This window comes from Sus scrofa, chromosome 6, assembly GCF_000003025.6.
Source record: "Sus scrofa isolate TJ Tabasco breed Duroc chromosome 6, Sscrofa11.1, whole genome shotgun sequence".
Lineage (NCBI taxonomy): Eukaryota > Metazoa > Chordata > Mammalia > Artiodactyla > Suidae > Sus > Sus scrofa.
The window spans coordinates 54,024,335-54,034,665 of record NC_010448.4 but is presented as its reverse complement, the minus strand read 5'-3'; positions in this window follow the sequence as shown (position 1 = coordinate 54,034,665).

Below are 10,331 nucleotides of genomic sequence, written 5' to 3'. Positions count from 1 at the left end.
AAGGGCTGAAAACCCCGCCCAAGATCTACTCCAGGGGTAGGCGGGGTGGCCAGGCTGCCCCAGCCAGGTGAGCCCAGAGCCCCTCCGTCTTCCTCCCTCCTCCCCCAGCGCTGCAGGGACTAGGGCTCCGTGGCCGGGCAACCTGGAGGAGGGCAGCCTGGAGGAGGGCAGCCTGGAGGAGGGCCACCCAGGCGGAATGGGCCCGCTCCTCCTCCGCCCGCAGTGAGGCCCGCAGTGATTTCTCACAACTGTTAGCACTTACTGGCCTACCAACCTCATCCCACCTTCACAACTCTGTGAGAGCCACAACACCCTGTGCCCCTCGGTAAAGCGGGGAAAACTGACAGAGAGAGGCCAAGAGACTTGCCCAAGGTCACATGGCCAGAAATACAATACTGGCCATGGAATACAAAACCAGGCAGGCCGGAATCTTGGAAAACACCTGGCAGGTAGCCACTCTTCTCAGCTGCACTCACTTCACAAACGGTTCTCAGCTGCCCCTGTTGTGGCTTAGGGGGTTAAAAACCCAACAGAGTGCCCATGAGGATGCGGGTTCGATCCCTGGCCTTGCCACAGCTGTGGTGTAGGCTGGCAGGTGCGGCCATAAAAATAATAATAAAAAAAAGATTCTCTTAGGAAATGACCATTCTGCTGGCTTGCATCTCTCTTTTTTTTTTTTTTTTTTTTTCTTTTTTGCTATTTCTTGGGCTGCTCCTGCGGCATATGGAGGTTCCCAGGCTAGGGGTCGAATTGGAGCTGTAGCCACCGGCCTACGCCAGAGCCACAGCAACGCGGGATCCGAGCCGCGTCTGCAACCTACACCACAGCTCATGGCAACGCCAGATCGTTAACTCACTGAGCAAGGGCAGGGACCGAACCAGCAACCTCATGGTTCCTAGTCGGATTCGTTAACCACTGCGCCACGACGGGAACTCCTGGTTTGCATCTCTTAATGGTAATTATGGGTCCGGGAAATGCTTGTCTACAGCTGCCAAAATCAGACGCGAGACTGGGGGGGAGCTTTACTGGGGAGGGATGAAGTGGGCATCTCCAGAGCACCCGGCAGTCCTAACACTGAAAGACGAGCAGCCCCGCTGCACCCCCTCCAGAGAGGTGACAGGAGGTCCCTGCACCAACTAGAAATGCCTACTTCAGCCCAACACCGCCAAAAAGAAAAAAGAAAGGCCTCTCCCTGCTATCTCCAGTTTTCAGAAAACGGGAGGGAAAAGTTGCCAGGGAAGCAACACCATGAGGACACAGCAGCCAAGTCCAGAACGTGGGAGCCGGCCTACCAGACGAGGGGCTGCTGGTTTCCCCAGCGAGTCCCTGACAGAGAAGAGCAGCCCAGAGGGGAAACTTTTTTTGTTTTCCTCTTTTTTAGAGCTGCACCCGGGGCATATGGAGATTCCCAGTTCCCAGGTTAGAGATCTAATCAGAGTTACAGCTGCTGGTCTACACCACAGCCACAGCAACACCAGATCGAGCCATGTCTGTGATCTACACCATCTCACATCAACACCGGATCCACAACCCACCGAGCGAGGCCAGGGGTCGAACCTGCAACCTCACGGTTCCTAGTTGGTTTTGCTTCCTCTGTGCCACAACAGACACTCCGGGGAAGCTTATAACACATGGAAAGCAGAGTCAGAGCTTAGACACATGTAAGCAGCGTTTTCACCTGTACGAATGTCTAACAGGCTGTTCCAGAGTCATGGGGATTCTTCACTGCGTAGCTTTTAACAGCCCTGGCCCTCGGTCACTAAGCACAGGGCTAGGGCTGGACAACCACTGTGCAAACGAGAAAGGACCCCATGGATTCCCAGAATACCCCCCAGGGGACAGCACTCCCTTGATTTGAGAACTGTTGCCCTAACCCTCTGCTCTCTCAGGACCAGGGCTGCACAGGTAAATGCTTAGTAACCAGCTCTCTGAAGAAGAAAATCCTGCTTGGTAGCATTTGCTAATTTCCATGGTATAAAAACGGCCACTGGCCGATGGCTTCATATTGTATGATTATTTATCTGAAACATCCAGAACCCACAAATCAAGAGAGACAGAGAGGACCGGAGTGGTTGTCCGGGGCTGGAGGGAGGGGAGTGGGGACTGACTGCTCTAGGTGTGGGTTTCTTTTTAGGGAATGAAAACGTTCTGGACTTCAATCATGGGAAAGGTTGCACAACGTTGTGAGTGGGCTAAAAACCAGCGCAGCATACACTTTAAAGTGGCAGACTGATTACTGCCACATCTGTCTGTGACGGGACCTCGTCTCAGGCAGGTCTGAGCCGTCCTCCCCCAACCTCTGCCCCCGCCCCCGGGGAGAGTTCTCCCTGGCCTGACCCTCCCCCGCCCAGCCTGGCCTCTTCAGGAGCTTCGATCTAAGACCCCCTACACTCCCCAGGCCTCCCCAGCCTCTTGTCTTGCTCTGACTTCTGCTTTGCTCCCTTTGGACACCCTGGCTCAGAAGGCCAAGGAGAAAGCCCAAGGTCACACAGAGAAGGTGACAGAGGGGCAAGTGTCAACCCAAGTCGCTCATTCCCAAATCCCTGCTCCGCCTTGCCTGGCTAGCCCCTTGCAATCTGGGGGTCAAGGTTAGTCTGACTTCTTGGGCCACCAAGAACCCCAATAACCCTCTGTTTTATATTCATATTGCACCTTGCAAGATAATAAAACAATCCTAATGCCATCATAATATCTGCAGTGACTCTAGGCCCTCAGAGGGCAGGAGCTCTATCAATGGTACTCATTTATAAATTTTTTTTGTCTTTTTTTTGGCCGCCCTGTGGCATATGGAGTTCCTGAGCCAAGGATCAGATCCGAGCTGCAATTGCCACCTAAGCAGAAGCTGTGGCAATACCAGATTCTTAACCCACCATGCCAGGCCAGGGTTCGAACCCGTGTCTCAGTGTTCCCAAGGCATCCTGGATCCCATGGCACCACAGAGAACAGTCCTATTGATGCTATTTATTGCTGCACAATATCAACAACTTAAACCTCCCCACTTCAGGAAGTGATCACTACCAATTAAGGCACAGAGAGGTACAGTCACTTGGCCAGAGTCACAGAGCCTGCAAGTGGCAGAGCTGGGACTTGAACCCTGAACCCAAAGCTGCTGGAAGTCTTTTAAGTTATAGTAAAATCCACACACCATAAAATGTGCCAGCGTCACCATTTTTAGGTGTACAGTCCGGACGTGTTAAGTACACTCGCAGGGTTGCGCAGCCTAGCTCCAGAACTCCTTCATCTCAGAGAAACAAACACTCTGTCCCTGTGACACCACGACTCCCACACTCCCCCGCCCGCCCCGCCCCCGGCAACCATCGTCCTGCTTTCTGTCTCTATGGTTTTGATTATTCTCAGCACCTCTTAGAAGGGGAATCGTACCGTACTTGGCTTTTTGTGGCTGGTTCACTTCACTTAGCACAGTGTCCTCCAGCTATGACCATGGGTCAGAATCGCCTTCCTCCTTCAGGCTGAATGACACCCCGCTGCACCAGGAGACCACGCCGTGTCTCTGCAGTCGTCCACTGGCGGGCACCTGGGGCGCTCCCCTCTTCTGGCGCCTACGAATAGTGTGGCTGTGAACATGGGTTTGCCCGTGTTTTGAAAAGCAACACTCACTGCACCTGCAGCACATGGAACCATTTTTGCTGATAACAGATGCTCAGAAGTGTATGTGGAATAAATGCAGGGGTGCCCAATGCCTACACTGCAAGGGCTCCCGTGGCCCTCCTCCCCTTGCAGATGGAGAAGTCACGCCCTTCCTGGGAGCCCACGGCTGAGGTGGGCAGAGCTAGGACTAGAACCCAGCACGTGCCCTTCGGGGACCCTGGCTCCCTGCCATCCTTCCATCCAATCCCGACTTAACAAACCTGAAACTGGCCGCCATCCACATGGAGCACGCTGCAGAGAAGGCGGCAGCATGGGCCCAGGCTGGAATCCTGCCTGTGCCACGTGCAAGCTGAGGAGCTTGGGGTGAAAGACTGAACGTCCCCAGCCTGTGAAAGAGCCTGGTACCTGCTTTGGAAGCCGGCTGGGGAGAAGCAGGAAGGCCCCCTGGGGTAGGCACCAGGAAGCAGACACTAGTAGCAAGCAGGGGCTGTGATGCTAACCCCCCGGTAATGGGTACTGGCCATAAACCTGGTCTGGCACAAACACCACCTGCATTGCCTCAAACTCTGGTACCTATTCTCTTGGAATGCAGCTGCCACACGGTGAGGAAGCCCACCTATCCTTCAGGAGAGAGGCCACATGGAGGAGACCAAGTGTCCTGACCAAGCGCCCCACTGCCTGCAGCTGCGAAGCCTCAGACAGCATCACAGGGAGAGAAGAGCCACCCAGTCAATCCATGGAACTGGGGGAAATAATGCAGGTGAACTCATCCTATTTGGGGGTGGCTTGTTACACAGCATTAGCTACCTGAGACACCTCCCACTAAGGCGGGGCTTCCCTGAGGGCAGGACGTGTATCTGTCTTGCCCTCTACTGTGTTCTCACAGCCTAGGACACTTCCTGGCAGAGAGGAGGTGCTACATGCACATTTGTGGAAGGAAGGAAGGAAAGGATTTGCAGAGCTCCGTGTCCTGAGCTGATGTCCATACTGTGTGGGTGGGGCTAGCAGCTGCCCACCGGCCTCTGGGCAAGGAGCTAGAGTGTGTGGAGCTGGAGGGTCTACATGTGTATACTGACATCGCTTGGAGACAGGGCGGGTCTGGTTCCAGACCACTGCAGTCAAATGAATACCGCAATAAACCAAGTTGCAAGTTCTTTGGTTTCCCAGTGCATATAAAAAAGTTATGTTTAAATGACACTGTAGTCTATTAAATGTGCAATAGCATTATGGCTAAAAAAATAACATACGTCTTAATTAAAAACACCTCAGTGTGGGGGAGTTCCCATGGTGGTTCAGCAGAAACGAATCTGATTAGCATCCATGAGGACGCGGGTTCGATCCCTGGTCTTGCTCAGTGAGTTAAGGATCCAGTGTTGCCGTGAGCTATGGTGTAGGTGGCTTGGATCCGACGTTGCTGTGGCTGTGCTCTAGGCCGGCAGCTACAGCTCCAATTAGACCCCTAGTCTGGGAACCTCCATATGCTGCAGGGGCGGCCCTAAAAAAAACAACAACAAAACAAAACCTCAGCGCTAAAATTGCTAACCATCATCTGAGTCTTCAGCAAGGTACAATCTTTTTGCAATAATAACATCAAAGATCACTGATCATAGAACACCAATAACAAATATAATAATAATTTAAAAGTTTGAAATATGTGACACAGAGACACAAAGTGAACAAATGCTACCGGAAAAACAGTGCCAAAAGAATGCTGGACACAGCGGAGCCACAGACTTTCAACTTCTAAAAAAACAAAACCCTACAGTACCTGCAAAATGCAGTGAAGCAAGGACAATAAAATGAGATCTGCCTCAGAGTTCCTGTTGTGGCTCAGCAGTAACAAACCCAACTGGGATCCATGAGGATGTAGGTTCCATCCCTGGCCTTGCTCAGTGGGTCAAGGATCCGGCATTGCCGGGAGCTGTGGTGTAGGTCACAGGTGTGGCTCGGATCCCGCATGGCTGTGGCTGTGGCTGTAGCTCCAATTCAGCCCCTAGCCTGGGAACTTCCATATGTTGCAGGCACAGCCCTAAAAAGCCAGGAAAAAATAAATGAAAGGTCTATCTGTAGAGGCTACTATCTCATTTCATAACCTGGGCTGGGGATGCCAGACGTTTCTCGATGAAGGATTGTCTCACATCCCTATGACTTTTGAATATTTTGCCAGACGTGCATGTAGGTGTAAAACTAGTTTATAAGCATCAGCGCCTGGGCCATGTTTTATTTGTTAACCACAGGGTGGGAGGGGTCCAGGGCTGCAGGTGGGTACATGGACAGGGAGATTCCTGGTGACCACAAGGAAGGCGTGTGGGGTCCAGGGCTGAGAATGAAACACTGGAAACCCCCTCAACACCCCACCATCCACAGGCTTGGGCAGGAGATGTTCTGCGTAGACTAACGGACCACTTCCAACATCCTTCCAACCTCCATCCCCAAGATACCCGTGGCCTCTGCCATCAGACTAAGAGAGATGGCAGAGCACTACAGGGTGGGAACTGGGGCCAGGCCACTCCTAACTTTGTCCCCTGGCACAAAAAGGGGACCTTGGTGAATTTTTAAAAACCGTATTGGAGTTCCTGTTGTGGCTCAGTGGTTAACAAATCCGACCAGGAACCATGAGGCTGCGGGTTTGATCCCTGGCCTTGCTTGATCAGTGGGTTAAGGATCTGGCGTTGCTGTGAGCTGTGGTGTAGGTCACAGATGCGGCTTGCATCTGGCGCGGCTGTGGCTGTGGCATAGGCCCGCAGCTGTAGCTCCGATTCAACCCCTAGCCTGGGAACCTCCATAAGCCAAGGGTGTAGGTCTAAAAAAAAAAAGCAAGAAAAAAAAAAAAAAAAGAGTAAAATCCCATCAGCGGAAAACATTTTTTCCTATTTAGTTTCCTCTCTCCATGAGATGACAGATGTTTACTAAACTCATTGTGATCATCACCTCATGATGTGTGTGAATCCCATCGTTCTGAGTACACAGTGCTGTCAATTACATCTCAGTAAAAGTGGGAGAAAAAGAAAGTACATGCAGTGCCTTTCAGTGGCTTGCTGATCAGAATGGATGCAGAGCTATGCACCCATCCTCACCTTCACCTCAGAACCTCCTCATGGCCCCACCAGGCAGTCACTGAAGGGGAGGCCTCGGTTGGCTCAGCCCTGCGGAACGCAGTCATGCAATGACTCCGAGGACACGGGACTCCGGGTAAGGGCACACCCTCTGGCTGCCCCACACTCGGCAGCTGTGTGATCCCGGGCAAGTGGCTTCACCTCTCTGAGGGTTAAAACTGACCGAAGAACCACATGTTGTAGGAAGTGTTCAGAAAAGTTGAATCCATAGAGACAGAAAGCAGACTGGCGGCTGCCTCGGGCTAGGGCCCCTAAGAGGCAACGGGGAGGCTTTTCTTTCAGCGGCACAGGGAAGGGGCCTTCTCTGCAAGGCAGCAAGACTGAGACTCTCCAGAAGGGCAGCTGAGCTGTGCAGTGAACCTTATGCAGCACACCCCGCCTCCCTGACTCCAACCACTGAAGGACTGGTTGGTCCATGGGGGCCTCTATTTCTGGTTGGGCTCAAATTAACACCTGGAGATGACTGAAGGGGCCGGATCCCCAGCTGGGTTGGTTCGGTTTGGGTTCCGGCATCTGACTGACAAGCTTGAGTCTCTTCTGGAAAGACGATGCTCATGTGATCTTAATGGCCTCTGAGCATTTCAAGGCCTTACGAATCCAAAGCCAGGATGTCACTCTAAGTCACTCGGTGCCACACCTGTGTCGCTTCTGGCCACTTCCCAAGTTCAACCAGGCCCCACCCTGCTTGACTCAGCCCCACTGCTATCTTAATGGCCCCTGGGTTCCAGGCTCTGACCAGGAACACAGATCCTGGGCCAAGGCATCGGGAGACTGGCTGTAACCTGCTTGCCTGCTAAGCCCAGAGCTCGGCACCGCCCCCGTGCTTGTTCAGCCCACTCAGTAAACGTGCCTTGAACACGGCCTCTAAGAGCCTGCCACGACCTGAGTGATGCAGGGCGAGAGCGAATCCCGCTCCCGTGGCTCTGGAGGCCCAAAGCCAACTTCTGCCTCCGTCACCACAGGGCATTCTCCCCTCATGCGTCCCTGTGCCACCTGTCAGGCTGCAGGAAGGGCCCGCCCTCCTCCAGTGGGACCTTGTCAAAACCAATTCCACTTGTAAAGACCTTATTTCCCAATGTCACATTCTGAGGTACTGGAAGTTAGGATTTCAGGAGATCTTTCTGGGGGACACACTTCAACTCACACACACACACTATGTGCTAATATTGCCTGCAGCGCTGGGCTGCGAGATCTCTGTCTTTGGAGACCAGAAGTGGTCCCTGGCCTTCTGGGCATCCTTGTGTCTCCTCTGGTGAAGAGGAGGAGGAAGGAAGGGCTCGTTCCCTTCTGCTTTGGACTTGCAAACCCAGAAAAGAGCTTAGTAAATACTTAGGGAATGAATTAGTGTAATTTACTGCTGGCATCTGGTCAGTTCCTGCTTTAACGCTGATCAAATAAAAGGTGTTCGCTCCCCCCAAGCAAGGAATTCTAAACACAGGGAGCGGAGCCGGGTCCCCAGAGCATCTAGATTCAGCCGAACTCAGAACAGTCTATCCCACTGCTGCACTCACTTCCTGGAAGCCGGCAGGGCCCTTTCTGGGTGGAGACCTCCTGGGAGGTAACGGGAGAGGGTGGCTGTGAGTATGGATCTTCTAAATCTTCCCCCAGCACCTAAAAGTCCTCAGGATGTGCAAGAAAGGACATGCAGGAAACGCACTCAGCTCTCCACCTGTGGGTGTTATAATAGCTCCACAGATTTCTGCTTCGGCCTCCAAGTCGGGTCTGCCAGAAACGTCACATCTCTTCATTCTTGTCTGTTAACTTGCTTTTTTTTTGGCCGCACCCACGGCATGTGGAAGTTCCCAGGCCAGGAATCGAACCCGCACCACAGTGGCAGCAATGCCAGATCCTTAACATGCTGTGCTGCGAGGGAACTTCTTGAATCAATTTGATTTTGAGGACTTTGAGAACGAGTCCTCATTCCACTAAGCTGGCCAGAATTTCAGCTGGCAGGTTCACTACAAAGTGGTATAATACCAAGCTCTCCAGGGCACCCCTCAGCAGGAAGTAGAACACGCACAGGGGGCAACGTGAGAGGAGTTTACCAGGATCGCTGACAAAGATGTGGGTAGGGTATATAGGAAAACAACTCAAGACGGTACAGCTCCCAGGAGTGGGGACTGTGGGGAGCTGCTACCCTCTCTAGGTCGCCGGGATGGATCTGAGAGGAGAAATACCCAGCTTCACTCATTCCTCCTTTGATTTTTGTGTTTTTTTTTTTTTTTTTTTTTTTTGTTTTACGATTGCACACACTGAATTCTTACCCAAGAGATTGTACATGTTTTTGTTTTTTTGTTTTTTTTTTTGTCTTTTTGCTATTTCTTTGGGCCGCTTCCGCGGCATATGGAGGTTCCCAGGCTAGGGGTCTAATCGGAGCTGTAGCCACCGGCCTACGCCAGAGCCACAGCAACGCAGGATCTGAGCCACGTCTGCAACCTACACCACAGCTCATGGCAACGCCAGATCGTTAACCCACTGAGCAAGGGCAGGGACTGAACCCGCAACCTCATGGTTCCCAGTTGGATTCGTTAACCACTGCGCCGCGACGGGAACTCCCTTCCTTTGGACTGTAATCCCACTGACCAAAGCCAACAGGAAGGCATAAGGCAGGGGTGCCCACAGATGCCGTGTTGGTCAGTTCAGGCTGCCACAGCGAAAATGCCACAGCCTGGGTGGCTTAAGCAACAGGAATTTCCTCCTCCCAGTTCTGAAGGCTGATAAGTCCATGACCTGCTAATTTGGTTCCTGCTGAGAGTCCACTTCCTGGTTTTTGTTAAATGAATCGGTGAAATTTACTTTGGCAGCCGCAACTCCTGCTGTGGCCCTCCTACAATGGAAGCTGGCAGAGCACCACATCCCTCTTACGGCTCCTATAAGGGCACCAATCCCATTACGACACACCCACCCTCATAACTTAATGACCCCAGAGGCGCCAGCTCCAAGCACCATCACGCAGTAGACTGGGGGTTCCACATATGAATCTGGGGGGATCACAAACACTTGGGCCGTAGCAGATCACATGAGACAGCCTCCAGGGCACAGAGCAGCGTGGAGAAAGCTGGAGATGAGATCCGGACAAGAAACAGGAAGGATCCTGGCACTTCTTATTGACATGGGAGAGAGAGAGGGCGGCCGGCTGCTCCTGTGCTCTGATGTTGCACCTGAGAGAGAGCCAGGGGTCGGCTCGGAGGGTCTGGATCCTTCTGGCTTGAGTCTCTTCCAAGGAGAGAATGTGGGATGAGCTCCTGGCTCAAGTAATTAAATGAGGCGGAGGGGCTGGCCCTGAGAGAAAAACGGAAGAGGAGTAAAACCCTTCTGACTTCAGCGGAGGGCTGGGAATGGAGGCTGGGCCTTGCTGTGGGTGGCATTTACCTCCACAGAAGTTCTTATGTTGAGGTCTTAACCTCCAGAACCTGAGAAGGGGGGTGTGTTTGGAGACTGGATGTTTACGGATTCATTAAATTAAGATGAGATTAGGGGCCTAACTTCTCATGACTGGTGTCTTCATAAGAAGAAGCATTTTTTTTTTTTTTTTGGTCTTTTTTGTCTTTTCGTCTTTTCCAGGGCCGCACCCAAAACATATGGAGGTTCCCAGGCCAGGGTCTA